Source organism: Phocoena phocoena, chromosome 12 (assembly GCF_963924675.1).
Source record: "Phocoena phocoena chromosome 12, mPhoPho1.1, whole genome shotgun sequence".
In the NCBI taxonomy this organism is placed as follows: domain Eukaryota; kingdom Metazoa; phylum Chordata; class Mammalia; order Artiodactyla; family Phocoenidae; genus Phocoena; species Phocoena phocoena.
This window is the reverse complement of record NC_089230.1, coordinates 20422342-20445454: the sequence shown is the minus strand read 5'-3', so window position 1 is coordinate 20445454 and position 23113 is coordinate 20422342. Positions and strand designations below refer to the sequence as shown.

The 23113-nt window shown below is 41.8% G+C and overlaps 1 protein-coding gene and 1 non-coding gene across 2 annotated transcripts in view; one reads left to right on the top strand and one right to left on the bottom strand.

Annotated features, from left to right (window-relative positions):
• The window catches only part of UTRN (utrophin), a 482739-nt gene that overhangs the window by 19172 nt on the left and 440454 nt on the right, over positions 1-23113 (top strand). The gene's annotated exons all lie outside the window — the stretch shown is intronic.
• Positions 1248-1320, bottom strand: TRNAG-UCC (transfer RNA glycine (anticodon UCC)). The gene has a single exon. It is a non-coding gene; the product is annotated as a tRNA-Gly (tRNA).

Below are 23113 nucleotides of genomic sequence, written 5' to 3'. Positions count from 1 at the left end.
TTTTTTTAATTAGTGAAACTTGTGCTTACTCAAGCTCAGGTGGAGTGGGATCACAGTGCTGTATTTTTTCTAACATCAAACATTTTTCAAAAATGTTGATACATTTGTCATTTGAAAACAAGCCAAACAGTCTCTCCCAATCATGGAGTAAGAGTAGTGGTCCTCACCAGGGGACCCCACTTCCTGATGATCTTTCTGGTACCTCCTTTCTCCCACCCTCTCTTATTCCTGGAGAGGTCAGGTGGTGTTCCCTTTGCTTCCATGTCACATCCTGACCAGACCTCCCAGCTTAAGTCTCATGTCATTGAATTGCATCACCCACTAAAGCTCACTGTTGGGAGGGCACCCATCACTCCCTCTCATTTCTCGGTGATTTTAGATCTTGATTCACTGTCACTCTCTTTAAAAGTTACTCTTTTAAAACAAACTTTTAGGGCTTCCCTGGTGGTGCAGTGGTTGAGAGTCCGCCTGCCGATGCAGGGGACACGGGTTCGTGCCCCGGTCCGGGAAGATCCCACATGCCGCGGAGCGGCTGGGCCCGTGAGCCATGGCCGCTGAGCCTGCGCGTCCGGAGCCTGTACTCCGCAACGGGAGAGGCCACAGCAGTGAGAGGCCTGCGTACCGCAAAAAAAACAAAAACAAAACAAAAAAACCCACAAACTTTTGGTTACCAAAGGGGGAGGGGGGGAGGGATAAATTAGAAGGTTAGGATTAACATATATACACTACTATATATAAAATAGATGACCAACAAGGACCTACTATATAGCACAGGGAACTATATGTAATATTTTGTAATAAACTGTAAGGGAAAAGAACCAGAAAAAGAATATATATGTGTGTGTGTGTGTGTGTATACACACACACAGACACACACAGAGACGCACACACACACATACACACGTATAACTGAATCACTGTGCTGTATACCTGAAACTAACATGATATTGTAAATCAACTATACTTCAGTTTAAAAAAAGTTACTCTTGTTTTAGTGATTTCAATGTAAACATAGATGATTCTTCCAACACTCTACTCTCTCAGTTTTTAAGCTTCTCTTTCTAGTGATCTTGTCGTCCACTTCAGTGCCTATGTCCTGGACAAACCATATCATCATTTAGGACTGTAACTCCTCCATAATCTGGATTTCAAGTGTCACACTTTCTGCCCAAAGCATCTTATATTTCTAGCTCACTCCCTCTTTTTTTTTTTTTTTTTGCTGTGCCACATGGCTTGTAGCATCTTAGTTCCCTGACCAGGGATTGAACCCAGGACCCCTGCAGTGGAAGCGCAGAGTCCTAACCACTGGACCACCAGGGAATTCCCTAGCTCACTCTCTCTGTTATCATAAGTTTAGCAGTCTCTGCTCTAGCAGGACCTGTAATCTGTCAATCCCATTACCATTATGCTCTTCCCCATCCCTTCGTGTCCTCTCTCTGCCCTTTACTGAGATTACATGGTCTATTGAAATCACTCCTTTCTCATGCCTTCAATTCCCTTGCTGTCCTTGCTTCATCACATCTCTGTCAGACTCCACCCCTGGTTAAATCTAACTCTACACCTATTCTGTACCAGCCCCCATGCAGAGGAACATGACTGGAGAAAAACACATCCTTCCTTCCTGGCCTCAGTGTAATTTATGATCGCATGTGAGACCTTAATGCTACTTGGTGACCATCTCCCACTGTTCTACATGATTATTTCATACCATCTCCTCTTTCCTGAAACATTCACCGCTTCTTCCCTATTCTGACTCTTAGCTCATGACTTTGCCTTCTCTTGTCCTAAGAAAATTGAAGTCAACTGAAGAGGAATCCACAAGGTCTGACACCACATCTACCTCTAACCAGCACCCACCCAAGGCCACCCCAACCATGTCGTGGTATCCCGTTCTTTCTTGCTCACTCGAGGACATCTTCCCTCTCCCTTCTGCATCCCTACTATTTTCTTCTCTAGTGGATTTTTTCCATCAGCATACCAACTATTTTTTTATTCTCCCACCTCTTTCCAAATATCACCTCATTTCTCTGTTCCCCTTTTGGAAAGACTTCCTCAAAAGAGTTTTATATACATAGTTGAAATTCCTCTCCTTTCATTCTCTCTTGAAACCATTTTAATGGCATTTAAGGGCATAGCCCCTACCATTCAACTAAAACTGCTCTTAGCAAAGTTACTAGAGACTTCCCTATTGCTAAATCCAGGGGTCAGTTCCCACTCCTCATTTTGCTTGATCTCTCAGTAGTATCAACACAGTCCATCATTCATACCTCCATGAAACACTTCCTTCACTTGGCTTCCGGGACATACTACACTCTCCCAGTTTCCCTCTCATTCTTCTTTGCTGATTCTTCTTCCCAACATTGGAGGATCCAGGGTATAGTCCTTGGAGGACTTGCTCACCCCTTGCTCTCTTTGTCATCTCCCCAGTTTCATGGTCTTAAGTGCCACCTGAACACAGCACTCACATTTCTATCTCTGGCCCAGACCTCTCCCCCTGAGCTGCATACTTGTATATCCAACTGCCCGCTTGGCATCTCTACTTGTATCTTAAAATCTGAACTCCTGATCTCCCCCCCAGGCCAAACCTGATCCCACAGTCTTGCCCATCTCTCCTAAAGGCAGTCTGATTCTTCCAGTTGCTCAGGTTGAAGGATGAAAAATTTGGAGTCATCCTTGTAGTGCTTTCTCTTATAACCACATCCAGTCCCTCAGCAAATCCTGTTGGCTCTATTTTCCAAATACTGTTTATACAGAATCTTGTTGTATTTTACCATCTCCACTGCCACTGCCATGGTCTAGGCCACCATACACTTGCCTGAATTTCTGCAGTCACTCCTCACTGGTCTCCCCACTTTCTGCCTTGTCCCACTAAGGCTGGTCTGAACCAGCAGCAGAGTGAGCCTATTAAAAACAGAAGTAGATTTTGTCATTCTAGGTCCACAATTCTGCAGCCGCTTCCCATTTTACTTATAATAAAAGCTAAAAACCTGACAGTGGCCCACAGGCCCTGGGTGGTCTGGCTTTATCTCTCCTTGCCCTATTGCTCCTTGTACACAGCCAGCCCTCCCTCCCAGTTCAGGGCCTTTGCCCTGGTGGCCCCTGCCTAGAGCACTCTTCCCTCAGGTAATCGTATGGGTGACCACCTGATTAAAAGTGTAACCCCTCCTTTCTTCAGCACTCTCCACCCACTTTACCCGGCTTAATTTTTTCCCATAACACTCCTCACCCACTAGCATACTCTACAGTTTACTTCTTTGGTTGCTGACGTTTGCCTCTTTCCACTAGAATGTAAACTCCTTGAGGGCAGGTCTTTTGTATGAATTGAATTGCTAGTATCTAGAACAGTACCTGGCACATAGTATGTGTTCAATAAATATATGTTTTTTGTTGCTTTCAATAAACGTGTAATCCCTGAAACAAATACCAGTTTCATCTTTATTATATCTTTATTGTACTGATCGATTAGCTCCGTGTTAGCCTATGACCATTTCCCAAATGCTGGTTGGCAGACCACTTGATCTTTTCAACACTCAGACATGAAATGAGAAGACTAAGGCCAATATAAAGTAGATACATGTCAGTGTAAGGTTGTCAACTGCCTTTCGTTTTCCAAGATTGTCCTTTATTCAGAGACTATGTTAACTTTATTTGGCACAAAAATGACCATTTAATGAAATGATGGTGATAATTCTTCTATGAGATGAATTCTGGCAGTAGGAAGCTATCTTTAGATGAAACACTCCAAAAGGACCCAGGTATAGGGTTCTTGACGGTAAGGATGCTAATACTTTGCTGTCTTTCCTCCCTCTCTCCCTTCCTTCCTCCTTCCCTTTCTTTCCTTCCTCCCTGCTTTTCTTCCTCCTTCCCTCCCTCCCTTCTTTCTTTTCTTTCTTCCTTCCTTCTTTCCTTTCTTTTGCCTTAGAAGTCTTTCTGAAAACAAGTCTTCGCTGGAGGCCCGTTTTAGGAATGCAACAATGCATTGCTGTTCTGTTTAACACAGGGTGACAAATGGGGTAGCTTTTAAGGGATGGGAGTGGCAGGAAGCCCACCTCAGGCCCCTGAAGGTCCTTCATGGTTTTTGGAACCTAAATTAAAATCACTGCTTTAGTTGATCAATTGTAGAAAACCTGGACACCCTATTAAAAAGAAAGAACTTACCTTAGTCTCAGAGAGTTAGGTTCTATTTTTGTTCTTCAAATAACCAGGTTTGTGACCTTGAAATAGTCAGTTTCTCTGTGCAGTTAATTGATTTGTTTGTAGGGTAAGGAGGGTGGGCTAGATGATCTAAGCCTGATGGCTTTAGAAGCTCCAGAGAACCAGATTGTTAGCATTTAATTGTCAAAGCTGTGTTAGGGAAGGGTTGTGTTTTGTTACCTTCTTCCTCATTGCTATAATTTCAGTTTTGTTTGCATTGATCTTGTGACTGTCCCAAATATTCTATACAGGTAGATTCGTACAAGCAATATTGTTGTTAGGATTATAGAAAGGATTATATGATAGCATTTGGGATAAGCATTTTATCTCTCAATTGGGTTACGGATCAAGTATAGCATGATATTATTTTGTACAATATTTGAAAAGCAGAATAAGAAAATCCTACAGTATTTAAACATTTTATCAGCACTCTCTTGTAGTGATACTATAGGGAGTGGTTCAAAACCATATCAGAAGATATGGTTTTGAATCTAAACATGGCCACCCATTGGCTGTGTAAACCTGGACAAATTGGTTAGCTGCTCTGTGCCTCAGTTTCCTTATCAAAAAAGTGGGCATAGTAATCGTATCCTTCCTCCTTTTGTTGTAAAAATTAAATTAATATATGTAAAAGTACTTTGGTACATAGAAGCACTCAATAAATGTTAGTTATTACTACCATCCGAGTACTTATTATAGTTGTGGTTGTATTCTTTCCAATCTTTTTAAATAAGCATGTAACAATAGCTTTAATCATATCACGTGAGCAAAATTTGTGTCTTTATTTTTTAAGTATATCTAAAATTTTGCTTTTTTTGTATTCAATAAGAAAACATTCTAGGATAGACTGAGCATTTTCAGGGCATTCTATAGACTTTTTGATGTGCTATGATTAATTCTCATTTGGAGCTCTTTTATTTATTTTTTCTTGTGTGTTTATATTTTATACATTTTTCTGGTAGGATTTTTGAAAAAAATAATTCTGCACGTATACAAAATCCCTCCTCCCTTTCTGCATTTTTTTTTTTTTTTCTTGCTAAGGCTTGATCCTATAGTCTTTTGTCTGGGATCACTAGAGTTGACTTATATTGAATGCCTTAGCATACTGACAAGTCTCTAATTTATAACCAGTTTATTTAGATCATTTGCAGATATGTTACTTAGAAAGAGGCTAAACCAAAGAAACCCCAAATTCAGTGGCTGAAACAAGAGCAAAGCTTTTTTCCCCCTCACCTTACAGCTCAGAGTTGGTAGGTGCCTTGGTGGCTCTGCTCCATTTGGTCTCTCAGGGATCCTGGTTCCTTCTTTCTTGTTGTTCTGTCATCCTGCAGTGCTGCCTCATCTTCTTGGTTGTGGCTGCCCCTCAACACTCTGTCCAAGTTCTAGTCCAAGGAAAGGGGAAAGAGAAGGAGTAAAAAATAAGCAATTTCCTTTTGGAAGAATGTGACCCAGAGATCACATCCAAGATACCTTTTGCTGTCCTATTGGCTGCAGCTTGGTCATGTGGTCTCTTCCAGTGGTAGGGGAGGTTGAAAAGTGTGATTTGTGGTGGGTGGCCATGTGCTGAGCTAAAAATTGCAGGAGAACAGGGAGAGGGCTGGGTGTCTGATATCAAAAAGAAGAAGGGGAGAATTGGATAATGACAAGTATACTTTCTTCCTTTTTTTTTTTTTTGTGCTACGCGGGCCTCTCACTGTTGTGGCCTCTCCCGTTGCGGAGCACAGGCTCAGGACGCGCAGGCTCAGCGGCCATGGCTCACGGGCCCGGCCGCTCCGCGGCATGTGGGATCCTCCCGGACCGGGGCACGAACCCGCGTCCTCTGCATCGGCAGGCGGGCTCTCAACACTGCGCCACCAGGGAAGCCCCAAGTATACTTTTATAACAACTTGGTGGGCTAGTTTTGAATTTAGAGTTCTCTACCTCCTAAGAGTTCTATGCCAGAACGTGGTGGCCGGGAGAGCTAGGCTTTCCCCTTGTTTTCCCATGTCTGTTCCATTCTGCACTGAGAAGGGCTTTGTGCATACCTTGGTGGTCACCCTGGCCAGACCTCCATGGTCTCTCTCCCACGTGCAAACTGTGGTGTGGCTCACCCCTGGGAAGTGAGCTGAGGGCTCATTTGGGCAGAAGAGGTTGCATGGACTCTGGGTGCACATGTCCCCTTGGCCCTGTGCTCTCTCCATCCCATGGGGAGGAATGGGGCAGGAAGAGGCCAGAATAGAGCCCCCCAAAGGGCAGTGTTGAAGGCAGAGCCCTTCTTGTCTAGATCAGAGGGCGGTACCATAAAGGGAAACATTAACTTGATTTCGTTCTTAAAGTTCTCCACTTTCCCCGTCTACTGCTCATTTTTATGCTTCATTTTACTCGTATTTATCACTTATAGTATGCATATTATATATTTAATCCACTGAGAGTGGAGTATCTTTGGAATGAATGGAGTGTCATTTTAATGGATGTTAAGTGTGGGGAAGGACCCAGTGAAGGAAGCTGGAGAATATTCACTTATTTAGCTTAATGTTTTCAACAGCTTAAAAAAAACCCCCTTTGAGTGGCCCTTGTGATTCCATGGCAGTTTGCCCAGACTCGAGGGAGCCAGTGTTGGGAATGAAAACTAGATTCACTTTGAAAATTTAGAAAAAAAAGTGACTAAACAAGTTATAAGAATGTGCTTGATGGCTCGTGTCCTCTGAGAGCAAATGAAGTACTGCAGCAGGCTTGATTTCCAAATCCCCCCTCTCTGCTCACCCCTTCAACTTTTCAGCCTCTGACCCTGTGCCTGGCCAGCTTAGACCCAGGACATGGATCCTGCCCTGCCCCAGGGCTGAGCCCCTGCTGTGCTGACAGCGTGACAACTTGCTGATGGGAAACGTAGTTGAAATCCAGCATATGAAACTGCTCTCGGGTTGATTCAACAAACCACCATCTCCTTCCGTTTAGGGATGGGTTATGATACACCCTCAATCCCTTATCCAAAACCCTTGGAACCAGATGTGTTTCAGAATTAATGATTTTTTTTGGTTTCAGAGAGCTTCTGGGACATATACCATATATGATGTAACGTCTCTGGGGGAGTTTGGTACAGCACCCTGTAATTAAATAAATTAATATTTCTGCATTAACATGTATGAATATTCACACAAATGGAACACAAACAAGGTTATAAATAGCCTCAGGTCAGTTCAGGTTGTGTTTTGCTGCCAGATGGGTTATGAGAAAACCTTTGTTTTTCAGAGCTTTTTGGATGCTGGCCTCGTGGGTGAGGGATTGTGCACCTCTGATGGTCACTATTTTCTGTGTTTACTCTGTGTCAGACACTCCCATGTACTGCGTTTTGTAGTGCTCACAGCAGAGCTGGGAGGAAGGTATTTTATTAGCCTTTCTTCTTTCTCTTTCTCCCTCTCTCTCTCTTTCTTTCCCCTGCCCCCTCCCTCCTTCCTCTGTCTCCGTCTCTCATTCTTTCTTTCTTTTTACAGATAAGGAAACTGAGGTTTAGTGAGGCTGAGTGACTTGCTTGAGATCAAGAGGAGGGGCTCGGATCCCTGGTCTGGGCACTTACTGTGCTGTGAAAAGTTTCTAATTTGCTTGTTTGAAACTCTAAACTACAAGTTGGCCCGCAGAATCTTATGTCACATTTAAGGGTAGCTGAAAGACAGGACAGCACTAACAGTGCCATTAGAGGCAATCATCCTTTATAACATTGTTTCTTGATAAAATGCCTCTTAGTTCACCCAGCAGGGCAGGGAGCAGGGTTGGGGGACTGGGCTTGTCTGTAGCTGATCGTTATGGCTCCTTCTCCAAGCCTGGCAGGGGCAGTGGGTCAGGGCACTCTTCCAGGGCTGATGGGAGTGTGGGCGGGACGTGGGTAAAATGCAGGGCAGAGAGGGGAGGGTTTGAGTGTTTGGTGTGATAGAAGAGATCAGGGAAGGGGAAGTGGGCTGAGATTGACACTACTGGGTCAGGGCCCAGATCCAGACTCTTGTTCCTGTTCCCATAGCGGTTGCCATGGGCGCTACAGAAGGAGGTATTGGAGAGGCGGTGAGTTCTGTGGGTCTGTTAGCGCTGCTGCTTGGCGATGTTTTGTCTTTATGAATGTTAGGTCAAAGCAGTCCCTCTAGATGGGCAGTCGGACAAAGGCATCCCCTCTGGAGAGATGCACACAGTCTGCTGGACACACTTACTTAGTGGGCTGTGCCTTTGCGCAAAGAAAACGGTGTTCCTTCTCAGAGTCCCTGTGCTGGCTGGGTTTCAGCCTCTCTGCCCCCTGGCCCGGTGTCTTCATGCAGTGTACGGACTTCATACCTGAATGTGGCAGCTTGGCATTAGTAGGGATCTGCCTGAAAAGCACTTTGTCCATGTTAGAATCCTAGCACGTTGTCTGTTGTTTTCTGATGATCCAGAGAAGAGATGCGACTACCACTTGACAGATGACAGTGCCGTGGCCCTGGGTGCTGCTTAAGAGTTTGTGACTCCTGGCTCCCTGGCATCCTGGTCAGGGTTATTTTCTGCCCACTCCCTCCTCCCAAATGGAAGATGCAGCTTTGGGATTACAGCATCTGTTTTCTCCAATGTTTCATCTTTCGTTACTCTTTTATTATTGTATTAAAAACGGTAGACTGACATCGATTATTATTTGGAGAAAGTGTCAATTGTTGGCTTTGACCGACCTCATGGCTCTCACTCCTGTAGATTGGGTTACAGTGGGCTCATTGGTGTGCCACCGAGTGGGGAAATGCAGTTATGTTAAAAGAAAACGTCAAAAATTAGAAGGTCTGCAAAAATATATTAATATACTGATCCCTTTGTTACAGTGTCTTCATTTACACGACCCTCATTTAAAATTCCACCTAATTTGTTAAACTTTTACTTCATGTAATGTATGGGTCCAGGAGTCTTAGCCAAAGTCAGTTTTTTTTTTTACGGGAAGTATCTGGATATACATTAACCTTTTAGAATTGTAACTGGTTAGTTACACCGTAAAAGCTAGCAATGTGTGACCTAATTGATTGCTTGCTAAATCCAGAGAACATGAGGAAAATTAATTTTAAGTTGAGAAAGTATTTCCTAAGAGAGGAGGAGGCAGAGAGGTCAGCTTATGTGCTGGGACTTTTCACATACATTATTTCATTTACTCCCTGCATTGATTCTGTGGGGAAGATATAATTGTTTGTTTTGTAGACCGGGATACATCTGAGTTATTAGTTGGGTCTTACAGTAAGTTTTACGTAATATTTAAAAGACTTATACCCCACCTGATTCCAGATTCCTACAGAAAGTCACATATGAAGTAGAATTTGGAAAAAAAGAAATCAACAAAAGTGCAGAGAGGAGAACAAATGAGTTGATTAGTAAGCTAAGGCCAAGAGGAGTTAGTACACAGGCATTCTACTTGCTTTACATAAAATGCCCTGTCCCATTGTTAAACTTTGGATGCACATTTGTTTGAGTGTCTGTTAGGCAATACAAAGGAAGAAATGGTTAGTTGATATTACCCATAAATTTTCAGGAAGACATTTACTAATGTGAAACAGTTTTCTTCCATAGCCCTGAGCCCCCAAAAACGTTTTCCCCGGTACCTTATAATGGGACAGTGAATGATACGGAGAAAGCTATCTCCTCAGCTTTTTGTGGTATCTAAACTAATAGACTCTGACTTGTGACATCCTTTATTATTGTAAACCAGGTACAGATTTATAAAGTCATTTAAAAAAATAGATATGGGAAGAAGTTCTCTGGTGATTTGCCTTAAATCAGCAACAACTGTAAAAGATCCTGTTATCTTGGTCAGTTATCAAATTGTAATATGAGGATAACACCTACTCTTACCTTTCTTTTTGTAAATTAATTTTTAAAAAAGTGGTCCTCAGACTCCTGTCAAGAAGCCCTGTGATATTCGATCATATCTCATGGTACTTTTCCCATAGTTATGTGTACATTTCTGCTCTGAAAGTCAGTAATTCTTAACATAAACTTTCTTTCTGGGTTTTGTTCTTTCTTCCTTTCCTGGAAATAGCTTCCAGATGGGAATTTTTTTTTTTTTTTCCCCAGACCTCAAGTCCTTATGTTTTACCATTTTTTTGACCTATTATCTTTTTTTCTAAGTTTCATTTTTGGCTTAGGTACTCTGCTTTTAGAATTTTATTACTCTGTGATATATAGTGAAAACGCTTGGCAACTGTTGTGAGCTGCCCAGTAATTCTGCTAATGATGCTGTGCCCTGGACTTCTGTGACACTCACTCCCAGTTCTTTGAGGAATAATCTTCCTTCAGTATATTCCTTCTTTCTTACTCCTTTAGGTTTATTTAGAAGATAGCAAGAACTACATGGTGGCTCAGCTCAATTCCTGCTTCACCTCTATTGAAAAAATAGTAAAAAAGACAAACTTGCTTGATAGTTTTTTGAATTACAGTGGATTTGTATACTATTTAATTAGGCTTTTTTTCTCATTATTCTTTTGTAGTTTTCTAAATTAAGCCACATGCCTTTCACCCTTATAATGTCATGGCCCAAGGTAGTGTTTCTGTCCATAAGGTCTTTTCCTTGGGAGTGCTGGTTTTGGGTATGCCAGAGTTTCTGTACCTACGTGTTCTCTTCCTTGATACTTAAGGATTTGTTGATAAAATGCTTTCAGTTGTTTGTTTTATGAGACATTCACTTGGTCCTTGAGATTAAGATGATGGTTCTCAAGAGTAACTTGGGTGTCTAGTACCCTTCTGCTTCTTGTTTTCTCGTCATCATTTCTGTAAATAAGGGAGTCTGGTAGGTTTTTCTGTAGAATTTTATTTTCCATGAGATTTATTTGAGGCATTGTATTTGCCTTCAATTTTTGTCCCAAGTTATGTAAAATTTTACATTTAAAAATGTGAAATCTGGGGACTAAGTAGAAGGGAAAGAATGATTCTACTAAATTTTAATCGATTTGTAGAGTTGCCGTGAGGATTAAATGAGTTAAGGGTGTTCAGTGAATACTGTTGGAGGCTCTTGCTTTTCCTGTTGTGATTATTATACTTGCTATTTTCTGCCTTCATTCCCGTCCTCCTTTTCACCTTTGCATCGATGCTCTTGATGTGCTGCAGGCTGTTGAGTGAGACAGCAGCTACCTCTCTTGGTCCAAATTACCAGGTCTGGCTGAATGGACTCCCACCCAAGTTTCCCGCCGCTATATTGCCTCTACATTGGTTGGCACATGCCTGATGCTCACACAGTGTGACATTCTGGTTGGGTTTCACAACGTAGGCAGTAAGGGGAGAAGCAGGACAGCAAGGAAGTATATAAACTAAGGCGAGAGGGGGCTTTCTGGAGCCAAGGACAGTTTCTCATGGGTAGGGTTACTGAGACAAAAATATTAACCAAAACGAATTAGTGTAAAAAACATTAATCAAAGCAATTAGTGCCACTCACTCTGTTTTTCAGCCCTTCCTTTCAGTCCGGGTGTGAAATATTAGCATTCAAGTTGATGATGGACTTGCATACGCCTCATTTACTACTGGGAACATTCACCCGAGTCAGCTTTTTAAAATCTGTTGAGTACTTTCTCGAATCCGAGATGCTCCTTGTGCTTTGTTTACCGTATTCTCTTACGACCTTTTTCTGCTGATGGGAGAGGAGCGGGGGAAGGTGCTGGTTGAAAGCACTCAGATAAGCTTACTGTGTATGGACGGCCGTATGGGCACAGATGTTTGGAGTCAGCTGATAATTTTAAATAATCTCTGTCTCATCGTATTAAATACATTTGCACATGTTTAGTGTTTGCCTAACTTTAATCTGAAATACCATGTGAAAAAGTTTGGTGTGTAAGAAGCATTGCAGTAACAAGGAGAGTAGCTTAACGGTTTTTCCCTGCTTCCTATGCCAGCTACTGTTTAAATATTATTTATTTACGCAAACACCCATATGTGTGTATATGTGTTTGTACATATATGTGTATATACATATGGACACACACACATGAATTTATTTAATTCTCAAAATAGCACTATGAAAGTGGCACTTCTGTTATCATTCCCATTTTACAGTGAGGAAACCAAGGCACAGAGAGGATAAGTAATTTACCCAACATAGCACAGGTAATGAGTGGCAGAGCTAGAATCTAAACCCAAATAGCTGTGCCACAGTCTAAATCACTACTCTGTAGTACTTCTCATTGCTTAGTCCTTAACGCCAAACAAATGATAATCATAGTAAAGAAGTCCAAAGTTATCTTATTACAAGAAAATCTAAGAACAATATACAGTTGACCTTTGGACAGTGCTGGTTTGAACTGCGTGGGGTTACTTATACACGGATATCTCTAATAGAAAATACTGCAGTGCTACACGACTGGGTTGTTGGTTGACTCCCCAGATGCGGAGGAACCACGGACATGGCAGGGCAGCTATAAATTATACTTGGATTAACCCCTACCTTGTTCAGGGGTCAACTGTACTTTAAAAAAACGGAGCCTGGTTTGTGTTTCATAGCATATATGGGCCTTTGTTTGGGATCTGACTGTTTCTGTTTGTTAAGTAGAGAGTTTAGTTGTCTGGATGTTTATGTGACAAACATCTTTGTGACTCCCTGCATTTCGTCCTGCATTAGTGAGCATCCAGCAAGTGCATCCACTGGATTTACTGTTCCTCATCTGGGAACCTGTATCAGCTAATCCCCCAAAGTCTGGGAGTGGCCGTTCACAGTGGCCCTGCAAGTAACTTTGTGGTCCAGGAATTTATTTCAACCACCAAACTCATGGTTGTGACTCATCATGTAGGGCTTTTATCTTTCCTTATTCGGTATTGGAAATTAAAGAAACTAACTTGGAAATGTTTTCCACACAGGAACTCATTAAATGAGACTGATATCTTGGTGCTGGAGAAAAAGAAACAGGATTTCACGGACCATTTTACGTCACTGCCTTGAAGGATGCTTGACACATAGGGACTGAATACCCGTATAAAGGATTAACAAGTAGAATACCTGAGGTTTAGGATGTAGGAAAATGTGTAGGGAGTATTTGATTTTGACTTTTTTAGAAGGTAAATTCTGCTAAGATGTAGAGAGTGGCACTATTTTGGCTTGCCTAGGAACTCAAGGACTAATTCCCACCTTTACAGAACAAAGATGGAAAGAAGGAACCTTAGTAATTTTTAAATTTGGTGATTGGGTTGATTATACTTACTTCAGTAGGCCATTAAATTGTCATAACCACCAGGTAAATTGTGGATTAAATACTGTAAGTATTATTTGTAAATATTTTAGTATCATTCATCTCCATTCCTCTTATCAAGAGTAATTGATTATTATAATTGACACAATTATTATCGTTTGAATGAGAGCAGAAAGATCCTCCCACTCTAATGATGTGATAGAAAAGAACAAGGAAATACATTTTTGAGATACACTGTTTTGAATGTTAGGGGCTATTAAATATTCCTGAATCAGAATCCACGGAGCACAACATTAATACTTACTTTGCTTTAAAGTTTGAAGTCAATAACAGTTACTTTAATTTTTAACTTCTGCTATCTCAGAAACATAAAGGTTTAAAGGAAATAAAGGAAAGAACATGTTATTACATTTCTTGCTTTCTTTCATCACTTAGTATCTTTTTGTGATACATCAGAGATATTTCACAACGTTCGTAAAATACTTTCTACGAGCTTCCATGACTTCCAGTGGCTTAATCAGACTGGCTGTACGTGAGCTTCTAAACCAAGTGTTTTAGGCAAAAGTTTGCAACTTTATGAATATGCTGGAAAACCTTACCTTTCTTAGCTTGAGAAGTTTCTATCCTCCTTAGGTAGCCACAGTTTCACTGGGTTTTGTAGGGAAATATCGACATCCGGCTGAGAAGTTCTTTCTAGTCCAAAGCAAAGTACTGAGTACTTATTTCTGTATTTCAGCATGTTACTATTGCGGGAATTGCCTTCTGTGTTTTAAAGCGTATTTGCAGTTCTGTGAGGCCCTGAGCATTTGGGTTATAGGAATATCTACATTGGGTGTTTTTTCTTTCATAATTAATGATATACTTAGTACAGTTATAGATTTTTTTCTTTAATAAATATAAACTTTGAGTTTCTGTGTTTATTTTAGCATACATTTTCAGAGATTCATTTGAGGTTTTTTTTTTTTTTTTTTTTGCGGTACGCGGGCCTCTCACTGTTGTGGCCTCTCCCGTTGCGGAGCACAGGCTCCGGACGTGCAGGCTTAGCAGCCATGGCTCACGGGCCCAGCCGCTCCGCGGCATGTGGGATCTTCCCGGACCGGGGCACGAACCCGCATCCCCTGCATCGGCAGGTGGACTCTCAACCACTGCGCCACCAGGGAAGCCCTCATTTGAATTTTAAAAGAAGTTTTAAGGCAATTTAGTATTTTCAATACATACAGTCAGTCTGCACTGAGGTCCCCAAATAGCAGCTGTAATCTGGCTGGATTGAATTACAATGTATAAAGTAAAATTTCACATTTGAAGATCAAGTAAAAAGTAATTTTATACTATAACTATAAAATTTCATTACATATGAAGTTACTGTATTGTATTGTAAATATTGAATTCCAATTCCAAATTGGGCCCAATCATGAAGAGAATAATTAACTGACAGTTACATCTGATGTTACAGATACTACTGTACAAAGTGTGGTTTGACTTTAAAATATTCAGCAAGATTGTATTTTGGAATTCGAGACTGCAAGAGACAGGTCTGTCCTGCACCCTACTGCCATGTGCAACCAGTGCCCAGCTCATGGTAACAAGACCATTTTCGGAGTCTTCCTAAGGATAAATTGAAGAGAGCAGAACTTGTAGTTAGAAGTGAAAGAGTACATATGTATTTATCATTGCTACAGCAGTAATAGCACTAGAGTTACCACAAAAGACAAAAAATGAATAAACTTACGTGGCCAAGGGGAAGTGGAGACAAGGTAGCTGTGTGTGGTTGAGGCATCACATGTTGGAGGATGATGATAGAGTGGTGACTGCTGAGGGGACCAGAGCAGGGGGTGGCAGCCAGAGGCCTCCTGATGCACCTACCAGGCTTGGAAAGCACCCTGACTTAGAGTCACCAGCACTGTCTGAGGTTGGGTCAGGGGAAGCAGAATAAGTTTGGAGCTAAAAACTGTAAACTCTGTACTTTGACTCCCAGATCTTTCCCCTTCATCCCCTCTTGCACAGGAGAACAGAGATTTATACATTCTCTGGACAAATTGAACTCTGCCTTGGGATCCCTGTCCCAGGTAGGATGGTGAGGTTCTGGTTTGACAGCAGGAAGATGAAGGGACATCAGAATTCCTGAAGCTTACCCCAGCCCCAATTAGAGGATGCTTTTCTTGGGCGTATAATATAGTCACAGCACGGAATTTGATGACCTACTTTGAGCTCAGCAGTTGGCAGGTGATAGATACCCAAGCTCATAGAACTTGAGTATTTGACTGCCTCATTTTGAAATGTGAGGGGCTGCCAGGAGTCAGATGTTGGGGGAGAGCCTCTGTCATTAAAGCCACACCCAAACAACAAGAAAAAGGAACTTAGGGGAACCAGAGAAAAGTGATACATAATATTATATCTATCAGAGATGTGGGAAAATAATTGCATCTTTGAAACAAGAAAATGCTATAAAAAATCAGATTCAGAGAATAAGAGATCCTCTTGGAAATTAAAAGTATGATATCAGAAACTGGGAGATTGACTATAAGAGAGTTAAGTCCTTATTCACTATAATAAACATTCTGTAAATAATGTCTGACAATCAGAAAAGAGCAGTGTAAACTTAGTATTTAGAAATGTATGAATGAATGTCAGAATAAATAGATAACAGTTGAAAGGGGGCAGCCTCTTGAAAGCAAGAATGAAGCAGGACTCCTGCATTTTGTTGTAGTCCTATCTGATTTAAAACACGATGTGCATTTATTACTTTGGTAAAAATTGATAAGTACGTAACGAGAGATTTACTTTGGAAATCACTTTGTTGAAAAAATTTATTGACAGGATAGAAGATGCGATACAATATTACTCTTTGGCAATCCCAGAAGTAGTATGGGCCCCTAAATTTTTTTAGTAGCTGTCTTTTCTCAGCACCCGATTTCTTGCTGCAGTTAGGTATGGTTATCCTAACATTTTCTCTAGCTTCTGCCAGGCCTGACAAGCTTCGTGGCTTTCGAAATCATTTATCGTGCATGTGAATTGCAAATATCCAGATTATTTTGAGACAAACTCCTCACATTACAACCACATACTTTCCATGTTGCTGGTGATTATGGGAAGATTTTCTGTTAGACATTGCACAGGTTGTGGTTGTAATGGAACACAAGTGTAAGGAACGGGACGTTTTAAATGAACACTAAGAGCATGCAGACCTTCAAGCTGAAGTGGTCTCTTTGCAGCATTTCCTGACTTAGAAATCATTTTTAGAGGTAAGTGGCCTCCTTTGGCCCTTCCCTCTCCCTTATAACCGTGGATGGCTGTTGTGGTAACATGGACCTTTAGAGAATTTTAGAGCTGGAAGATGCTTTGAGGGACCATCTAGTCCACTTCTGTTGCCTGATAATTGACAAAATTCATTCAAGGAGCTGGGGGCGGGAAATGACTTTCCCTGGATTACACAATGGCCCCAGACTCAGTGTTCTTTCTGCTTCTCTGGGCTACCTGGACTTCAGGGAAATGTTTTACTCACTTTCCTTCAAATCTCATTTCGTTGTTGATGGTTGTCTGATGGATTTGTGTCTGAAAAGAGACAGATTTCCAGGAAATGTTCTGGTGGGCAGGGTGGGGTATGTGGACTTCTTGAAGGATTTTAGGTTTATATTTACTGTCTTAGGGGGTTTTTGTTAATTTCCTGAAAGAGATGTGACATGTGCTTGTGGATTAAAACAGGCAGATCTTGGGCTTGAAGTCTTCAGTTTTAGCATAAACAGGGAGAGGGTGAGAGAGAGGGGAAACAGGAGAAGGAACGACAGAGCAGGGGTGCAAGGACCGTTCTTTCCCATTATTTTCCTTTTGGTGGGGGAGACTGAGAAGTAATTTGTGTGAAAGAAAAGCCGTGGTGTTCAGTCTTCCAGAGCAATCTTTACAGTGCAGCTGGGACCTGCTGGCTACCATTAAGGTTCAGGCAAAATTGGACTTTTGTACCTTCTCTGAACCTTTTTCCACTGACCCAGCCCTTAGATGTTGTTCACGGGCCTTCTGACTCCATCCAGGCCTGCCCTTTCCCAGAGGTCCTTTTTTGATTGGAGTGTTGTGGGTGTTAATGGTTGGCTGATTAAAGCAACTCACCGTAAGTGTGTTAGTGATTACTCTGTTACTTCTTCTGGAGGGTATGTGCATATTCTCACAGAGCTGTTATAGAAATAAGATGAGGTGAACCTTCAAGTGGTAGGTTGTAACTATGGAAATACCTGGTAGAAGTTGGAGAGCGATATGCTTTGTAATCCTACCTGCCTAGTGTCCTTACTTTGCAAACCCCAGGGGCTTAGTGGCTCAAAGATGAGTCTTTCTGGAAGAAAGTTGGAGAAGTTTCATCATTATCAAGAATACATTGAAATGGTGCTCAACGTCACTAATTATCAGGGAAATGCAGATCAGAACCACAGTAAGATATCATCTCAAACCTGTTAGAATGGCTGTTATCATAAAGACAAGAAATAATAACTGTTGGTGACGATGTGGAGAAAAGAGAACCCTTGTCCACTGTTGGTGGGAATGTAAATTGATGCAGCCACTATGGAAAACAGTATGGAGGTTCCCCCCAAAATTAAAAACAGAACTGCCATATGATCTAGCAATTCCACGCATGAGAATACATCCAGAGGAAATGAAATCAGTATCTCCAAGAGATATCTGCACCCCCATGTTCTTTGTAGCATTTTTTTTTTTTTTTTTTTTTTTGCAATACGCGGGCCTCTAACTGTTGTGGCCTCTCCTGTTGTGGAGCACAGGCTCCGGATGCGCAGGCTCAGCGGCCATGGCTCATGGGCCCAGCCGCTCCGCGGCATGTGGGATCTTCCCGGACCGGGGCATGAACCCGTGTCCCCTGCATCGGCAGGCGGACTCTCAACCACTGTGCCACCAGGGAAGCCCTGTAGCATTTTTGACAATAGCCAAGGCACAGAAACAACCTAAATGTCTACTGACACATAAATAAAGAAGATGGGAGATATATATATATATATATATATATATATATATATATATATATGAATATTATTCAGCCATAAAAAGGAAGGAAATCCTGCCATTTGTGACAACATGGGTAAACCTTGAGGGCATTATGCTAACTGAAATAAGTCAGACAGAGGGGGACAAATACTGTGTGATCTCACTTATATGTGGAATCTAAAAAAAAAAAGAAAGAAAAAAACCCCCACCTGAACTCAAAGATACAGAGAACAGATTGGTGATTATAGGGGCAGGGTGTTGGGGGTGGGGTAGATGGATGAAGGTGGTCAAAAGCTACAAAAATAAATCCTGGGGATTTAACGCACAGCATGGTGACTCTAGTTAACAATACTGTATTGTGTATTTGAAAGTTGATAAGAGAGTAGATCTTGAAATTCTTATCACAAGAAAAAAAATTGTAAGTGTGTGTGGTGATGGATGGTAACTAAACTTTTTATTGTGGTAATCATTTTGTAGTACATACATATATCAATTATTTGTATTGTACGCTTAAAACTAATGTAATGTTATATGTCGATTATATCTCAAAAAAAAGAATATGTCAAGGATATCTGTTAGTTGAACCGTACAGTAACTATTAAACTTGTGAACGTCCCTTGAGAATTTCTTCTTTAAAAGTTGTTTTATACTAAAACTACTGAAATACATATTTTTATTTATTATAAAAAACAACTTCTTAATTTAATAATTCTGTTTATTTTTTATATTTTATTATTATTATTTTTTGTGGTACGCGGGCCTCTCACTGTTGTGGCCTCTCCCGTTGTGGAGCACAGGCTCCAGACGCACAGGCTCAGCGGCCATGGCTCACGGGCCCAGCCGCTCCGCGGCATGTGGGATCTTCCCGGACCGGGTCACGAACCCGCATCCCCTGCATCGGCAGGTGGACTCTCAACCACTGCGCCACCAGGGAAGCCCAATTCTGTTGATTTTAAATCATCTCTCCTTTAGAAGTGTTTTATTCATTTTCCCAGTGAGTAAAAATAAGTTCAACTCATTAAAAACAGAATATAAGTGTTCCTCGATTCATGAAATGTTTATATCTTATGATGAGGGTGTAGATTAGGGTTTTTATTCTTTATCATCACATCCCTTCCTTTTTTGCCCATGGAACCCCTTTGGTAGTTTGGTGAATCCACACAAATTTTTTTTTTAGTTTTTATTTATTTTTAATTTTGGGAATTTTTTAAATTGGAGTATAGTTTTTTTCCTTTTTAAAGCACATATGGGTTTCACATTATATTTCTTTTTTAAAAAAGTTAATTAATTTTTGGCTGCGTTGGGTCTTCATTGCTGTGCGCGGGCTTTTTCTAGTTGTGGCGAGCGGGGGCTACTCTTTGTGTGGTGCGCGGGCTTCTCATTGCAGTGGCTTCTCTTTGTTGCGGAGCACGAGCTCTAGGCCTGTGGGCTTCAGTAGTTGCCGCACGTGGGCTCAGTAGTTGTGGCTCACGGGCTGTAGAGTGCAGGCCCAGTAGTTGTGGTGCACTGGGCTTAGTTGCTCCGCAACATGTGGGATCTTTCCGGACCAGGGCTTGAACCTGTGTCCCCTGCATTGGCAGGTGGATTCTTAACCAGTGCACCAGCAGGGAAGTCCCTATTGGAATATAGTTGATTTACAATGTTGTGTTAGTTTCAGGTGTACAGCAAAGTAAATCAGTTATACATATACATATATCCACTCTTTTTTAGATTCTTTTCCCATATAGGCCATTACAGAATATTCAGAGGAGTTCCCTATGCTATACAGTAGGTCCTTATTAGTTATCTATTTTATATATAATAGTGTGTATATATCAATCCCAATCTCCCAGTTTATTCCCTCCCTTATTTCCCCCCCGGTAACCATAAGTTTGTTTTCTACATCTGTGACTCTGTTTCTGTTTTGTAAATAAGTTCATTTGTACAATTTTTTTAGATTCCACATATAAGTGATATGATATGATATTTGTGTTAAGAGTAATTTTACAGAGATGACAACTTGAAGTGGAAATAACTCTTTGTTGCGTGGCCGCCCCCCCGGGCCAGGCACTGTACTGGGCATGGTCAACAAAACTGATGAACACTCAGTGTTGGTGGCCGGCCTCTGCAGTGTGTGGACTAGTAGAAGAAACAAATACCAAACAGCAGAATATACAAAGAGTTGTTTCATAGCTTAGGGGATAAATGTCATGCAGTGCTGTAATAGTGCATCATGAGGGGGCTTCACGGGGCCTGGGCTGTGCTATAGAGGTGACGGAAGGCCTCCTTAAGGAAGCCAGATTTAAGTCAATGCTCGGGTGTTGGCTGAGGGTGGAGCTTGGGCCCACGGAAAACCTGAATGAGGGCAGTGATTGGGAGTGAAATGAGCAGAGGGCTGTGCGTTGAGGTTGGCAAAAAGACGCAGTTTGTATTTCACTTGGTAGTGTTTTTACTCCTGATTGAAGAGGCAGAGTTTACGTTTTAGCTTGACAGCATGTATTATTTAGTGTATGAATGGCTAGATCTCTAAAAGCTTTAGAGATTAGTTTAGAGTATATAGGTTGAAAAATTGTAAAATTTATGAGAACAAGCTCTCTTGCAAGAGCTGGACACTTAAGAACATTTTTTGTCGTTTAATTCCTAAACATTATTCCTCACCCATGTTTTCATTTGGCACAAATGTAAGAAAAAACTAAGGAGAACTGAGGAAGCGCTAGTCTCTTCTGTGTTTGTAGAAATACATATACCTTCCTTACCTGGCTATTCCTAAGTAGGTAAGTGTTGTCGCACGTCTGGATTTTAAGGCGACAGGTTCCACAGCCTGGCAGAGGCTCAGAAGGGGATTGGGCTGTGTTACGGGGCAGGAATGCAACCATTCTGGTCAGGCCAGTTGGGGAGGGACTCCTCTCCCCATGATTCCCACACTGTTTGGCCCTGTTTTAAAATTTGACTCCAGCAAAGCACACTCTCCAGCCGAGGGGTACACATATCTTTGCGACTTCAGAAGGCATGCACGGTTGGTTTGTGAACCTGAACTAGCTTTGGAGGACGTGCTGAGCCAGCAAGAAATGGAAGTGACAACCATGTCTACACATGGGGACGGCAAAGGGTCACAGGCAGGTAAAGAAGGCTCACTTAGAATGTTATGGTTCCTTAAACTTTTGTGCATTGGTCGTAGAAAGGAAACCTCGGAATGACTTAGTGAGCCAAGAATTAGTGTGAAAATTACTGAGCAACAGATTCTAAATAACTTTGTCCTATGGGTGACCTTGGAATTTTTAAAAAAACATTTTCTTGTAAAAATATTATGAAAGAAGTTAGTTCCGTATAAAGAATCTTACAATGTGAGTCATTAGCGATATTTTGGAAATAGGATCTGCTCTGCTTGCTAGTTGTAGATCTTCCGGAACAGGACAGAGCCACTGTCAGCCTTTGAGCCTAATACCTGGCCTGGCACTTCATGCATGCTTGTGGATTGTGAATGGATTGGGGCCCATATCTAATGGCACTCTGAAAATTATTCCATCACTTCTCTGTGATGCCAGAAGATTTGTCCCAAAGTATTTGTTGTATGGAAATCATATGGGGATAGAAATCATCTTGCCCTCCCCCCCAGACTATAAATGGGTTAATCAGCTGTAAACTGTGGTGCTGTTCCAAACCTCCTAGGCTGAGTAATGAGTTGGCATTGGTGGCCCTTCTGCGTTCATTTGTCCATTTCTGTCTCGGTTTGTTCCCTCACTCACTTGTTATTTATTGCATGTCTGCTGGTGCCGAATTCTGGGATAGACTATTGGGAAACAGAGACAAATAAAGCAAGACCTCTGCTTAGCGGCTTTTGAACAAGTGATTCAGTGCCGGGTGTTAGGGGGTGTCATAGTGGCAAGTACTAGGTGCGGTGGGATCACGGATTAGGAGGGATTCGTTTCTGGAGTTGAATTATTCTTCCCTGGAGAGTCAAGGGCTGTTTCCCAGAGGAGGAACCTGCCAGATGGCAGAGGAGAGTGTGGAAGGGAGGGATTCCAGGCCGAGGGGAAAGTGTGTGTCAGGGAAAAGGCATGTTGGGCGAATTGCTTGGTGAGATGCCGCTTCGCTTCCGTGTTTATAAATTAGCCTCCTCTATCGCTGCCCATCGCCTCGGCAGTGGCCAGCGTGCTGCTCCGCAGACCACCTCTTCACAGACTCTTCCTCTGCCTGGAATACCTCCCCTAGCTCTTGGCTAGCCCCGTCTACTATAATTGGGCATCGGATTAGATTGCACGTCTTCTGAGGTGTCTGCCCTGACTACCAATCTGAGGTAGATTCGTCCTGTTTTTCCTACCAGCCGTCCTGTTGCTCGCTTCAGCACACTTGCTACAATGCTAATTGCTTTGTTTAATTTGTTGTTAAGAGGTCCCCAGACTCAGGGCAGGGACCAGGATTTTCACCAGTGTGCCCATAGTGCTTTGCACAACACCTGACCTCTAGGGATGATAGATCCTTGCAGATGAATGAATGGATGAATGAATGACTGAAAAGACCTCACTTGAAAACCAATGATATTTGTAATGGACTTCCTATTCCAGTTTATTCCTTGAAGTTTGAGGTGGTTCTTAACTAGGCACTTAGGATCTCAGCGAAGAATTTCATTCAAGACCTTTGGGTGTTTGTTACCTTGAGGTAAAAGAAAACGGAAGTTTACTCTGGATCTTGGAAGGAGTGACTTGAAAAATCTAAGGATTCTTTAAATTGAATATACAGGGATGAGAGAAATTCTGCTCAGAATACTTAAGCTGTAAACAAAAGAGAAATTCATGAATTTAAAGAAAATTGAATGAAAT